We start from the raw sequence: 16,280 nt of genomic DNA, 5'->3' as shown, positions 1-16,280 counted from the left end.
TACCCTATATGGCTCTCCCAGGCACCAAATGACTATATATTGTTTAAGGAAATGTTTCCTGTTGTGTGTAGTATGAATGTGTTTTTAATAAATATTTATAAAATGGTTGTCATTTACCCAACAGAAGACAGAGACAGAATCCAAGATTTCCCTTATTCCATATTTTACTCTCAAAAAGTCAATAGTAAATACCTCAATTAAATGGTATTCTAAGAGTATTCAGCTTCCACAGTCCAGACACTTAAAAATGGATGATTCTGAGGCACCTAGGAGACTCACTCAGTTAAGCATCTGTCTTCAGCTCAGATCATGACCTCAGGTCCCTGAGGTCAAGCCCCATGTGTGGGTCCCCTGCTCAGCAGGCAGCCTGCTTCTCCCTCTCTCTCTGTCCCTTCTCACCACCCTTGCTCATGCTCTCTCCCTTGCTCTCTCTCAAAAAAATGAAAAAAAGAATTTAAAAATGGATGTTTTTAAGGGATATAACATAATTTGAGTTTAATAAAATGACATAGAATCAAGAAGTTGGAGGAAACCCAAAATCATCTAGTAAAATCCCATCTACTGCAATAACAATCTTAATAGTGTCTACATGCATATTCTGAATGTGTTCTCAGTTGTGTTTTATAAAGAACCATTTAGAGAGTTGTTCACTCTGTCTGTCTTTACTAGAAAATTATCCTTACACTGCTTAAGTAATGAGAATTATTTTTAGGGCTTGGTATTTTTTTACCTTCACTCTAAACAAGACTAAAACCAAAGTGTCTTGAACAAGCTTATGCTGTCTATTTAACAGTTTGCAAAATGTCTTAAAAATGAACTTTATTAATAGAAAAAGGTTGATTAGCCACTTGCATGTGATAGAAATGAAAGCATAAAAGAAGGAAAGTAGCTTCTTTTATTATATATTTGACATTATAAAAACTCATTTCTGTTCACTACTTATATTAGTGCCTACACTCTAAACAAGACTAAAACCAAAGTGTCTTGAACAAGCTTATGCTGTCTATTTAACAGTTTGCAAAATGTCTTAAAAATGAACTTTATTAATAGAAAAAGGTTGATTAGCCACTTGCATGTGATAGAAATGAAAGCATCAAAGAAGGAAAGTAGTTTCTTTTATTATATATTTGACATTATAAAAACTCATTTCTGTTCACTACTTATATTAGCATGTTATGAATTGAATCATAGCTTTAATCCATATAACATTACAATGATTTCCAGAGTAATTCAATCATAGACTAAGGGCAAATAATGGCCACTCCACTTTTAATCACTTTAGAAAGCTGTAAACACAGATGGCACCAAATATAAAATAGTAGTGCCTATAAAATAATAACAGCTTTTTCTATCATTAAAGTAGCTTCCACTCACAGTTTTAGGAGATATTTCAATAGAAATTAATTTATTATGATTATCATTACAGACAGTAACTCTGAACTTGGAATTTTATTTTTCCCAGTGCCGACTTTCTAATTCTTGGCAACCTATTTTTAGGAAAGGTTATTAACTACTTACACATATATATGGATGAACTTTTTTATTGCCATTCACATACATTTACTCTTCCTCTCATCTCTCAACTATATGCCCCACTGTCTCATAGAATACCATGTCCTTCTCTTCTAATCTCCCCCTGTGTACTTCCATTCTCTTAAGACATTATGGGAAAAGTTATGTGGGGAAAATGGTGCATTCTCCAAATAAAGAAGTTGTCAAAAGCCAGATTGGCTCACATTCTCCCAAGTTACTGCACATGATGAAGTAGCATTTTGCAGCACAGACCGTGTAATAAATAGAGTCCGTACAAAAAGCAACATAATATTTGTAAGTAGTGACAAGGATTAAAGAATGTGTGTGGTCAGAAGAGTTGCAAAGGTGAAGTACAGGCACCCCTATATGATCTTTGAGCACAGTTGGTAACTGTTGGAAATATTTTCTGTCATATATATTTGTAAAATAAGCTCACTCAAGACACACTTGGTTCAGGGTAGGGTGGCTCAGTGGGATAAGCATCTGCCATTGGCTCAGGTCATGATCCTAGGGTCCTTTGATCAAGCCCTGCATCAGGCTCCCTGCTCAGGGGGATCCTGTTGCTTCTTCCTCTCCCTCTGCTGCTCTCCTATATGTACTTCCTCTCTCTGATAAATAAAATCTTAAAAAAAAAAAAAAAAAAAAGACATGCTTTGTTTGTGGCTACATTTGCTGGTAGCAGAAGTAGAGTTCTTGATTATATTTCTTTTGTCCTTCTAGGAAAGGAGCCTATATTTAAATCTTATCTGGTTTTCTGAGACTTATTGTCCTCACTATTGAAAGTTGAATTATTTCCTTGGTCACTGAAAGCTTTTCTGATATAATGCTGATATAATTACACCGTGGCCATGACATTACTACTCTTAGATATCTATTTCTTCAGTGCTTCTAGACACACTAACTCTAACACACTATATTGATCTCAAGCACAAGATCTGTTATATACTTCTTCATATCTACCATGATCCTTATTAAATTATCTTCCTCAAAGATGCTCAGTGAATAATTTTAAAATGTACATAGGAAGAGCTAACTGCTGAAAAATTTCTTCAATATTACACCTACGGTGTAGCAATCTGTCTTTGAGGTCAAACAGAGCAGGCATCATACCTAGATTGTAAGTGAGAATTTAGGGTAACTAAAAAAAACTTAATCTCTTCAAGCATCAATTGCAGAGGAGCAAAATTATCACAATTATTACCTAATAATGGATACATAGCAATAGAATTATATGGCAATCAAATTAGGCAATAAGTAAATTTGGAATGTTCTTTACATATAAGACACTCGATATAACATATAACTTATGTAAATTCTAAGTAGTAAAGGCTTGATTAAAAGGTCTTTGAAAATAATTTTATTATTACAATATGGAATTTTTCCTATAATAAAAGTGTGTTTTTTAAGATTTTGTTTGAGAGAGAGAGAGAGTGAGCATGCACACCAGTAGGGAATAGGGGTAGAGGGAGAAGCAGACTCCCCACTGAGCAGGCACTCCAACACAGGGCTCCATCCCAGGACGCTGAGAGCATGATGCAAGCTGAAGGCAGCTGTTTACGTGACTGAGCCACCTGGGCACTCCTATATAGATTTCTTAAGCAGAAAAATGTATAAATTCCAAGAAGTCATCTAAATTGATAATATATGGGTTATTTTATCCTTCAGATTCACTCTGCACTCTATTAAACTCTGCTCTGTGAGGCAGATTTGTAAGAATTAAATTAGCAATTTTCCATGTGTTTTAAATTCAGGTTGGATTTGGCCAATAGGAAACACTAGTAGGAGACCAAAGGGAGAGAGAACAAAATAGCTAGGTTATTTTCCCCTGTATCTTTCCTGCAAGGAGGCTTGAGTTGGCAATTTCCTTTGGCTGAACGTACACGCCAATTCTATAGAATTATTTATCTTTTGGGTTTCTATATTCACCACCTCACCCATTTTCCAACAGAGCTAGGAGCGGTAAGAGGTTTGATGTTACTAAACTATGTAACCTTCATAGTTCTACTACATGTACAGTTTTGTAAATATTCCCTTTGTTAATAAACTGTCTTCAAATGCAAATATATATTGATTTGTATATATTATGATAAAGAATGCTATATAAATGTCAAAGTACTCCATAACCAACTGCTACAATAAACTTCAGAAGCTGAAGATATTAAAGGGACTGAAAAAAAGAGTTTAAGAAATTTCCTGGAAAATGTGATACACAAATCTATAGGTCCATATAGACACGACAGGCACGCCTGTTTACTTTCTTCTAACCATCACGCAAATGCTGCATTTGGTCTTCCATTTATTAGGGAGATGGCCAAAGGGTAAAAAATTGGGCCCCAGATTTGAAGATAAATTCCTAAAAAAGTGGAGTGATTGAAAGGTTTTTTCCTGCCAATTTGGTTTTCAAACTTATGATTTCCTTTTAAAAAACAACAAAACAAGACACCTCCCTCCTACCAATTTATACAGTATCTCTCCTCTTTCCTTTAAATAGTCACTCTTACAGGCTGAGTGAAGACATTTACTGTATTTCATTATTCTTACTCTGCAATCTTATTTCAATCTCCCATAAATTCCCTTCTTGAAATCACCCAGGAACTTTGTCAAATCCAATAGTCTTTCAAATACTTATTATTGTATTCCTTTCTATAATGTGATACCATTGCTCAAATCCCATCCCCTTTTGCCTCTCTTCCTTCTCACCTGATTATCCTCCTCTTCTTGTCTTCCTACCTGGACACTCCCTTAATGTACTCTCAAACATTTTCTATTAATTCCCATTCTTTATCTTGAAAGAGCTTATTCTCTGCTCAAGGCTCCAACATTGCTGGTGACTTCTGTATAGTTAAATTCACTTGTTAATTATTCAGAACTGAACAATGAATCTCATTTTATTCTCCAAATAGGCACTACAATTTTGAGATGGGGTGTTACAATAGCTTCCAATTTCCTGTTCAATATCAATATAATATTTGTTTTTTCACTCTGATCAGAGTGACTGGATTATGTGACTTTGTTATTAAAAAGTTTTCCCTTAATCTGCCTCTTTCTTTCCATTCCTTATGACAATCACTTTTGTCTGGCTGCGATGAAAACAGCAACCTATTTACAGATCTGCTTTTCTTCAGTTTCTTCCTACTGTACTTTTGTAACATATGGCCACTTGATTATCTTTCAAAAACACTGGTTTTACTGAGGTATGCCTCTGTACACACAAACATACCCTCAGGATAAAATTTGATCTCTCAAGGGGGCTTTCAAAGTCTTTCCTACTCAGTCTCCCCACCAACCCCACTCCTCCTACCACCTTATCTAATCACTGTTGCATACAAATATTCTATAGTCATTTTATTCTTCTTTTGGTTTCACCTCTTTGTTCATTTCTGGAGACTATTTCTTTCATAACTACTTCATATACTACAATATCACTGTATGCCTTCTAATAATTTAAAATTATACTTTCTCAAGATTAGGAAATAAACTATGATGCAGCCATAAAGTTTACTTCTACAAAGATAAATGGATTATTTAATAAGAAAATGTTCATAGCTCTTGGTAATTCTTGAAATTATAAAATGTAAATTATATACACACAGATACAATACATATATTAATACACATTTATATACCTAAATGTAGAGTTTTTTTTAAATATAATTTTAGAGTTTTCCGAAAAAAATATACTAGTTATATAATGATAAAAAAATAGGTCCAGGATTTGTAAAAACATTAAAAATGTACTTGTCACACTTCAGATATATTAAACTATTTCTGGTATAAAATTTTTCGAAAGTTTTTATATATTTTTATTATTATATCTATCATATTTTCTCCATATACATATTATTATTATTTTTTTAAAGATTTTATTTATTTATTTGACAGACAGAGATGACAACTAGGCAGAGAGGCAGGCAGAGAGAGAAAGGAGGAAGCAGGCTCCCTGCTGAGCAGAGAGCCCGATGCGGGGCTCGATCCCAGGACCCTGGGATCATGACCTGAGCTGAAGGCAGAGGCATTAACCCACTGAGCCACCCAGGCGCCCCATCCATATACATATTATTAATGAGCCCCAGCTCTGTGGTTTCCATCCTGAGGTTTCATCCTGTTGTTATAATCAAAATCTGGCTTCAAGGTAGGTATTATGTGGAATACACATAATTTTCTGCACTCTGCTATAAACATTCCAGGCTATTATATTGACATTTTTGAGGAACCACTGTTTAAAATTTTTCAGCAAATGGTCTCTGGGTCTCTCATTACTAACCCTTCCATTGATCATCAAATGTCTAGTTACAAAAGAAGGAATCAAAGCTGATTTTTCCCTTCCGTCATTACTTTGATACTTGAAATAAAAAAGCCTGGTGTTACACCTTCAGTAGATCTTCAAAAAAAAAAAAAAATCTTCATTTTGTTTAACAAAAAGAGCAACTAAAAGGTAGGTCTAAAGGACTAAGGACTGTACCATTTAGTCATATAAGCAAATTCTCATTATCCACACTGCCCAGTATAAGATTTAGCTCAAACAGGCAGTAAGGATGAGGAAGACAAGATATAATCTCTGAATCTGATCAACTAAACGATGTTTATTGAATACACATTATATATTCAGCATATTTTCTTCCTACTTATTCTGATAGGAGCATTTTTCATGCTATTTGGTTTCTTTTACTGTATTGTTGAACCAATTTATAGTCCTACAATAATAGGTAACAGTGACAATCTCATCCTGATTAATGCTATTTTTCCAAAGTACGTTCTTGATAACTGCATATTATACCTTTAGCCCCCTTTTCTCTTTCACATTGACAGCCATATTTCAGTTCCTGAAAATCTCAAAGCCATCTTCGTTTTAGAAAAAAATTAAACTGAACTCATTACCTTCCCCCAGAGTTTGCACTCTCTCTTGTTCCTATCTCCATGAATGAGGTCAAAAGAGTCGATTTCTCCAAACTTAAAAGCTTCAATGTCAACCACAAACATGGTCTCTCCCATTTCTTCCCACACAGTCAAATCCTACTAATTTTATATATTTGTCTTTCAAATACTTTACCCAGCTGTTATTGTTTTATATCTGCCTTTTCAGAAACTCCTACATCCCAAGTGGTTCCTTTCTACTCCCAACAATCTTTTGTACAGGTTCTAAAATTATCCTCATTAAAAAAAAAATGAAAAGACAGACATTTTAAAAGTCTCTTGCTTAGTATATTTATCCTTCTCCAATGATTATTATGAATAGTCAAATTCCTGAACATGACAAAATCTCTCCAATCAAATTTTTCAAATCTGACCTCTTATCTATCTCACTCCTTTTATGCAAGTCAAAACTCTCTCAACCCCTATTTGAATCTTTAGTCAAAAGCCAGCACCAATTGTAGCTTACATGAGTAAGTAATTTTGAATACCCCAGCCCTCCTAAGGCCACAAGATGAAAGCAGTACAAGTAGTACCACATGGAGCAAACAAGACTAGTCCAGGCAAGTTCAGTTAACCTCAGAGAATTCACAAACATAAATGAAGTTGTTAAGTGACACACCAGAAATAAATAAATTACTGAAATAGTTAATCCACAAAGGTTTCATTAGATATGCATTGATATATAATGCATTCATGTTCAATCCAAGCAGGCTTCTAATTCAAGAGTCATTCTCACTTCATTCAAAAATCTCACCCCTAAACATCTGCTTATTTTACATTTTTCTCTTTTCAAACATCAGTTTATTTTACATTTAGAATAGAAAGAATGTTTTCTAATCTCTTTGCCTTAGAATCTTGAAATCTAGATTTTAAATTTGTATCATGAAATAGAATGACTATTACTTGTTAAATGAAGCAACTTTTCCAAGTCTCCTCTTGCCAAATATTTATTGCTTTATTTATAAAAAAAGAAAAACAATAATGCAAGCAAACAAAGGCAGCAAATATTAATGCTGAGTCCAAGGAATACATAAGCTACATAGGATGCGGAAAAGTGAACAAATGATTATGGTAGTATTAATCCTATTGAGCTATACACATGACTTGCTTTAGCAGTAAAGTAGGTAAGTACTAAAGTTCTAAAGAACGGGGTAGTAATAGGAATTACTTCCTATGAAGAGGAAACTATTTTAGTCTGAAGGTCAAGGAAGAGATAGCCAGGAGGGAAAACAAGAATAGGTGTATTTCCTGACAGAGTAATTAACATATAAAACTTAATGATCCAATCTATGAGAAATTTAAATATACTTGAATATAAGCATGGTGGATATTTGGCCACAAGGGTGAGAAATGTAGACAGACAGCAAGGTGACAAGATATGTATGCCCCCAGGAAGATTTCCAACAGCATCTTGCTGGTGATGAGAACAGGAAGAAATTTAATTTTTGGTGTTATTAGGTTTCTGTTTTACAAAGATCTCACTGAAAAATTAGGAAATTTGTATAAAGGTAGTAAAGGTGGAGGCTGGTATAACAGCTAAGGAAATGATGCAGTAAAGCAGGTTAAAATACATGTTTGTCTATACTTACACAATGACATTAGGCATGAAAATAAAGGAACATATGCATGACAGGTTTGGGGAGGTAGAATATAAAGGGCTTGGTGACTAAAATTGTGAGTGGGAAGTTAACAAGGGCTCTTACATTTTCCAGGCACTCTCAAGAAATCAAATTTAAGAGCAATCACAGTTGCTCTTAAATTAGTGAGTTCGAAGTGCCTGTGGAATATCTGGTAGATGTTTTAAATAGAATAAATAAGATTCCTATTATACCACCATGATTTCTCTATTTTTTTTCATTTCATTATTAACAAAAATATAAATATTAGTATTTGTTATAAGTCAGATAGAGTTAAAAACATAGTATGCTTGTTTTGGAAATTGTGTCCCTAATCAGTTTTGTACTATGCTTTCACTTTCAAAATGATTTATTGATAAAAGGAATACAACCAGTTACATAAAATTGCATGTAACTGTTGAATACATGCATTTGAGGTCTATTCAAATTAGTATTTTATTAGGTGGCAGAGAGAAAAGGCATGCCTACCTTATAAATAGAAAGCATCTATGCAAAATTCTACCTTTTGTAAGGACTAATTTTTGTGTCCCCCACCACTTCCACCAAATACGTACATTTAGGTTCTAACTGCCAGTATCTTAGACAATGACTGTATTTAAACATACACCTTTTATTTAATTTATTTATTTATTTAGTTTTTAAAGATCTTATTTATTTATTTGACAGATAGAGATCACAAGTAGGCAGAGAGGCAGGCAGAGAGAGAGAGGAGGAAGCAGGCTCCCTGCCGAGCAGAGAGCCCGATGCGGGACTCGATCCCAGGACCCTGAGATCATGACCTGAGCTGAAGGCAGCGGCTTAACCCACTGAGCCACCCAGGCGCCCTAAACATACACCTTTTAAAGAGATAATTAAGGTTAATTGAGGTCAGATGGATGAGGTTTAATTCAATCGGACTTATGTCCATGTAAAAAGTTGGAAAGATACCAGGGATGCCCACACACAGTGAAAAGCCCACATAAAGGTGGAGAAGGCAATTAATTATCTACAAGCCAAAGAGATTGGCCTCAGAAGAAACTAAGCCTGCCAACACCTTGATCTTGATCTTCTAACTTCATCTTCAGAACTATGTTTAAGAATCCCGCTTTGTGGTATTTTGTTATGGCAGCCCTAGCAAATGAATACATCTCTTTGCATTTGGAATAAATAATTAAAAAAACACTTTAAATACTGTATCCTTCACTACCCACTTCCCCACCGCCAAAAATAATTTTTTAAAGATTTTATTTGTCAGAGACAGAGAGAGAGAGCGCGCGAGCATGCACAAGCAGAGGGAGCAGCAGGCAGAGGGAGAAGCAGGCTCCCTGCTAAGGAAGGAGCCCAACCCAGGACAAAAATATGGATATTCTTCACAAATTTGCATGTCATCTTTGTCCAGGGGCCATGCTAATCTTCTCTGTATCATTCCAATTTTAGTAAATGTCCTGCTGAAGCGAGCACTGCCCCGCTCGGAAATAAATTGATGAATTTGTTTGTTGTCAATTTCTTTATACTCATCGGTGTATTACTAGTAGGCCATATCACTAGTCAAGACATGTTCATGAATTTTGTGTTCCCTCTCCTTCTCCCCTTGCCCCCCATAAAAATAATTATCCCTTAGAGTTTGGCCATACCTGTTTCATACTCCTGCTCACAAAAAGAAACTCAAGCCTGTCTACCAGATACATTTATTCTCTTTCATTTAGTCCTCTTACCTGAACTGTTTTCCCTGACACCAACAGGTATTAGGAAACTCTGCACCTGGAATATTGGGTATTGGGAATTTGCTTGGTGATTCATAAAATTATTATCTTATTTATTTTGTTTATTGGCTCAGATTTGGAGGAAGAAGAATAAGAAGTAGGGTCTGGGCTTCAATAACTTACCTCAACCCTATAAAAAGAAATATCCCATTTCTTATTAGTGCTATCTACTGAAGAAGGCTTGCTATAAAGATATAGCATCTATTTTCCACATACTCATGCATAAAGGAAACTGGATGGCTAGATAGAATTTGGGGTATCTTTAAAACATGTAACTTAGAAGTGCTTAAAATTGGGTTTTATTAAAATGTCAAGATGATTTTTTAGTATGGCTAGTTACCTAATTATTTGCCAGATAATTTTATTGTCAATCTAAGGATCATACTTTTTAAAACTAAGTCATAAATTATTATTTGGTATGGTCCTCAAAAGTATGCTCTAAATTTAGAAATTATTAAACTGGAATTTCCATAGATAAAGAATTTTTTTTATTTAAGTTATTTATTTAATATACTATATTTGCATGGTTAGAGAATTAAACCAGGATTTTATTGCATTTAGGAATAAACTGTAAGTATAAAATTAGCAACAAGAAACTTGACATCAAGTTCTTGAGTTTCTAAATTTAAAATATTGTTATAACTTTAATCACCTATTGGGGGAGTTGGCAAGAAAACCACATAGACTAAAATAAGCCTAAAAAATTTGAGTAACTGGGTGCCTAGGTGGCTCAGTGGGTTAAGTCTCTGTCTTCAGCTCAGGTCATGATCTCAGGATCCTAGGATCAAGCCCCGCATCGGACTCTCTGCTCAGCAGAGAGCCTACTTCCCCGCTCTCTCTGCCTGCCTCTCTGCCTACTTGTGATCTCTATGTGTCAAATAAATAAATAAAATCTTTAAAAAGTTTGAGTAACTAAAATAAATTAAGTTTAACTTACTTCTACCTAATATAATGGACTTTACTAGAGCAAGAAAGGAAAGGTGTATTTACTAATAAGTACACTACTTGAATACAAAAAGTATTCATTTTGAGAATATTTTAGATAAGTGCATTTTATTGCTTTTTAAACAGGAAAATGGATCACATGGATGTCTAGTGAAAAATTAGAGGGTTGTACACATACATATAACTCCATTCCTTGCTGCAACCCTAATAAATAACAATAAAAGAATTTGTAAAAACTTATAAGCCCATTAGGAGTAATGAGACATAAGATATAATGGCAGAATTGAAGCAAATAAACCAGAAACTGGATCAACATGGTATAAGGAACCTGGAAAAAAGTTAAGTTGTATTATAAAACACACATGCTAGATTGACAGTACATTTTTAAAAATACCAATTTTGGGCCAGGGTATGGAAAAACTGGAATTCATTCATATATTGTTTGTGAAAGTGTATATTTATATAAACCTTATGGAAAATGGTTTAATCCCTCCACTAATTCTGAATTTATGCATATCCTATGATCCAGAAATCCTATCCCCATTTGTATTTAACACAAATGTGTCCTTATATGAACATAAGATATTTATAAGAATGTTCATAATGCTGTTATTCATCATTGCTCTCACCTTAAAACAATTAACGTCCATCAATAGCTGAATGGATAAACTGAGGTGTATTCTATATAAGAGAATATGACACATAATGAAAATGAATCAACAACACTGTATAACATGTAACAATCTCAAGTACAATACTGCCTAAAAGAAGCCAGACACTCAAAAGATATTACTGTTTAATAACATTTATACAAAGTTCAAAACAAAGTTCATTTATGGACTTACGGGCAAGAAGGCAGGGTAAGGATCCTAAGATCACCTCATCCTATTGATACAACTAGATAACACCCACATCAGTATAAAAACTAGAAAATGCCCCAAAAGACTGGCGTAACAGACCCTCCACAGCTAACTGTAGAGAAGAGGGCACATCAAAGAAGATAAGAAGGGAGGAGACAAGGTCAGGAGCCAAATAGGGACTGTCTGTGAGAGGGGAGAAGACCAGACTGCTCCAAGCAATGAGAAGCACATTTGAGGAAGGGAATCCCCCTAATATTTGTCTGAAAACCAGAGGAGCTAACAATCAGTGGGACTTAACACCTGGAATTTTAAAAAACAATGGGCTTGGCTCAGAGAGCCTGGAAGGCAGAGGCCCCACCGTTGAAGGGAAGCCACAGCCAATTGTCCTTGGGATACAGCATAAAGCAGCTGTTGAAAAACAGCTGGGGTATATGGCAGGATTTATTTACTAATCTCCAAGCAGGTAATGGAAGGGCAGGACTCTTTGGAAGACTTCTCTATGAACAAAAGAGCTGGTTGGCACCATTTCCCTCCTCCATCCCTCAATGCTGCCCTATAATCTGTGCTTCTGTGAATCTACCCTCTCAGCCCCAGCTGGTCTTGTCAGTTTTCCCAGGCAATGCAGGTCTTTTCTCACAGCAGGCCATCATTAACGTTGCTGGAAGTCAGCACCTATCCCTTTCTTCTCCTGCAGAGTTCCTCCCTTCATTCAGCCTTGGCCTGAACCCACCCAAAGTGGTGCCACAAGCCTGGCAGTGTATAAGCAGCCACAACAGGGGGAAGCACTATTCCAAAATGACTATGGCCCTGAGGAGATGGGAAGGCAATCACACATGCCAAAACAACTGCCACCCCAGCAGTGCACTGAGGAAAGGTACCTGGTCTGATTGCTGGCCTGACACACCAATGTAAGATTCTCAGGTGGCAATTTAGGAAAAGCACCCTGCAGCTCAATGCTACTGTATATGGGGCAGATGCCTGATCTGACTCAACTTAAGACCAAGGTCACCCCAGGCCATTTCACTAACAACAAAGGGATTGAACCTTGCCCACAACAGGTAAAGAGAGGCTCTGTAGACTGGACTTAAGGCAAATGCCCCTCAGCTGCATAGTAGGGTACCCACAACACACATAGCAGATTTACCTGAAGTTCCAGTTTCTAGTGAACAAGGAACATTGTAATGCAGGGCATGACAGGACCTCTTCTTCATTAGGCCACTACTTTCAAGAGCAAGGATGTAGCTAAATTTCCCAACACACAGAAACAGATATAGAGTTAGATGAGAGGAAAACAGAGGAACAAGTCCGAGATGAAAAAACAGTACAAATTCACAGCAAGAGAACTAAATAAAATGGAGATAAGTAATATGCCTGAGAGAGAATTTAAAGTAATGGTTAAAAAGATACTCAGTGGAGTTGTGAAAAGGGTAGAGGATCTCTGTGAACCCTTCAAAAAAGGGGCAGAAAATGTAAAAAAGAAACAATCCGAGATGAAGAACTCAACAACTGAAATTAAAAATAATTATTTTGGGGACCTGGATGGCTTTGTTGGTTAAGTGTCTAACTCTTAAGTTTGGCTCAGCTCATGATCTCAGGGTTGTGAGGTTGAGCCCCATGCTGGCCTCTGAATTGGGTGTGGAACCTGCTTAAGATTGTCTCTCTACCTCTGCCCCTATTCGCCCTACCCTCTGTGCTCACTGTCTCTGTCTAAAAATACTATTACACACACACTCACAGACCACACACAGTCCATATGGAATAAATAATAGACTAGAGGAATCAGAAGAATGGGTTAGTGACCTGGAGGACAGCAATCAATTGCCAAAAGGAGAGAGAAAAAAAAATGAAAATAGAGTAAGAGAACTCAGGGACTGAAAGACCCCGCATATAGACACCCTTCCCCCAGCCATTGATTAACTAACCGCTTTCTTGCTTTTCTGTAATCGCTTGGCTTCACCCTTCCCCTGTTAGACCCTTCCCCTGCTATTAAGTAAATAGCTGCCTGGTGAGAAAACGGTTGTGACCACCGCATTGCCCAACAGGAACTGATAAAGGTAACAATGGGTTCTGGAGGCCTTATCCCGAGGCCTTATCCGGCAATCGCCCAGCCGTTTCGAGGAATTCCAGAGGGACTAACAGCCGTTTTGGGGAATTCCAGCCGTTTCGGGGAATTCCAGAAGAACTAACTACTGTGACCCCAGATAATCCCCATTGTGTTTTAAAACCCACCAATAGAAAACCTGTTGCTTAGCCGTTGCTCCTGTACCCCTTCTTGCCCTATAAAAAAGCTTGTAAGCCTGAAGCCTGCGCGCTCAGCTAGCTGATGCTGCTGACTGCCCGCAGGCGCATCTGTGAAGAATAAACCCTCTTGCTTTTGCATCCAGTGGAAGTCTGGTGTCCGATTCTTGGGTGGTGAGATCCGAGGGTCTTTCAGGACAGTATCAAGCATAATAACATTTGCTATATAAGGATTCCAGAAAAAGAAGAGAGAAAAAAGAGGGCTGAAAATTTGATGAAATAATAGCTAAAACTTCCTAAATCAAATAAGGAAACAAATCCAACAAATAAAACAAGTCACAAAATAGAGTTCAAAACAAATTCAAATCCAGGAGGCAAAGATAGCCTTCAAGAAAATCAATCCAAGGGGGTCCACACCAAAACATATAGTAATTAAAATGGCAAAAAGTAGTGATAAAGAGAAAATTTTAAAAAGCAGGAAAAGAAAAAGTTAAATACAGGGGAAATCCCATAATGTTATCAGTTGATTTTTCAGCAGAAACTTTGCAAGTCAGAGGGAGTGGCATTATATAGTCACAATGCTGAGGGAAAAAATACCTATTTTTTCAAGAATACCCTATTCAGCAAGTCTATCATTCAAAATAGGACAAATAAAGAGTTTCCCAGACAAAGTTAAAGGAATTCATGACCACTAAACCAGCCCTACAAGAAATGTTAAAGGGGACTGTGAGTGGAAAGAAAAGACAGTAGGTAAGGAAAGTAGGAAGCACTAAAACGATGAAATTAAGTATATCTATAAAAATCAGTTCAGGAACTCACAAAACAAAAGACTGTAAAGTATGACACCATATGGCCAAAATGCAGTGGGGGAAATAGGGAAAGATTCAAACATAAGCAACCATCAACTTAACGTAGACTGCTATTTGCATAAGATATTATATATAAACCTAATGGTAACCATGAATCAAAAATCAGTAAATAGATATGAAAAAACTAAAGAGAAAGGAATGTAAGTATATCATAAAAGCCCACAAACAATAAGAAAGCAAGAAAGGAAACAAGAACTATGAAAATAAGCATACAAGAAACAAAGTAGCAATAAGTAACTGCCTATCAACAATTACTTTGACTATAAATAGACTAAATCCTCCAGTCAAAAGACGTAGGGTGACAGAATAGATAAAAAGTGTATAAGAGACTCATCTCTGACTTAAGAACATACACTGATTGAAAGTGAGGGGATGGAAAAACATTAATCATGCAAATGGAAGTGAAAAGAAAGTCAGGGTACCACAACCTATATCAGACAAAATAGAGTTCAAAAGATGGACTATAACAAAAGACAAAGAAGGATGCTATATAATCAAGAAGGGAAAAATCCAACAAGAAAATTAACAATTATAAATAGTTATGCACCCAGCATGGGAGCACACAAATACATAAAGCAGCTAACAATAAGCAAAAGAAGTAATTGAGAGTAATACAACAATAGTACGGGACTTAACACCTCACTTACATGAACGGGTAGATCATCTAAACAGAAAATCAACAAGGAACCATTGCCTTTGCATAACACATTAGACAAGGTGGATCTAAAATATATATTCAGAATATTCCATCCTAAAACAGAATGCACATTCTTTTCAAATGCACATGGGACATTTGCATTTGTCTCCAGAATTGATCACATATTAAGCCACAAAATAAAGTTTTAATGAATTAAAAAAGATTGAAGTCACATCAGCAGTCTTTCCCAACCATAATGCTATGAAACTAGAAGTCAGTCACAAGAAAAAATCTGGAAAAAGCAAAAATACATGTAGGTTGTGTTACTAAGCAATGAATGGGTCAACCAAAAAATCAAAAAGAAAATTTAAAAAAAAAATGCACGCACACAAATGAAAATGAGAACACAATAGTCCAAATCATTTGGGTTGCAGTGAAAGCAGTTCTAAGAGGGACGTTTATAACAATATAGACCTATCTCATGGAAGCAAGAAAAATCTCAACTATATAACCTAAACTTAGACCTAAAGAACTAGAAAAGAGAATAAATCCCCAAAATCAGAAGCAGGGAGGAAATAATAGAGAGCAGAAATGAATAAAATAGATACTAAATAATCAATAGAACAGATTGTGAAACCAAGAGCTGGTTCTTTGAAAATGTCAACAAAATTGATAATACTTTAGCTAGACACAATCAGAAATGATAGTGGAGAAATAACAGCCAATGCCACAGAAATACAAAGGATTAAAAGATACTGTGAAAAATTATGTGCCAACAAATTGAACAACCTAAAAGAAATGGAAAAATTCATAGAAACATAAAACATACCAAAACTAAATCAGAATAGAAAATTTGAACAGACCAATTACCAGCAATGATATTGAATTAGTAATAAAAAAAACTC

The 16,280-nt window shown here is 35.8% G+C and overlaps 1 non-coding gene across 1 annotated transcript; it reads right to left on the bottom strand.

Annotated features, from left to right (window-relative positions):
• Positions 1-9,417: 9,417 nt before the first annotated feature.
• On the bottom strand, positions 9,418-9,524 carry LOC122892780. The gene has a single exon (XR_006381468.1). It is a non-coding gene; the product is annotated as a U6 spliceosomal RNA (small nuclear RNA).
• Positions 9,525-16,280: the final 6,756 nt, after the last annotated feature.

This window comes from Neovison vison, chromosome 12, assembly GCF_020171115.1.
Source record: "Neovison vison isolate M4711 chromosome 12, ASM_NN_V1, whole genome shotgun sequence".
NCBI classification, from domain to species: domain Eukaryota; kingdom Metazoa; phylum Chordata; class Mammalia; order Carnivora; family Mustelidae; genus Neogale; species Neogale vison.
This window is presented reverse-complemented; position numbering and strand designations above follow the sequence as displayed.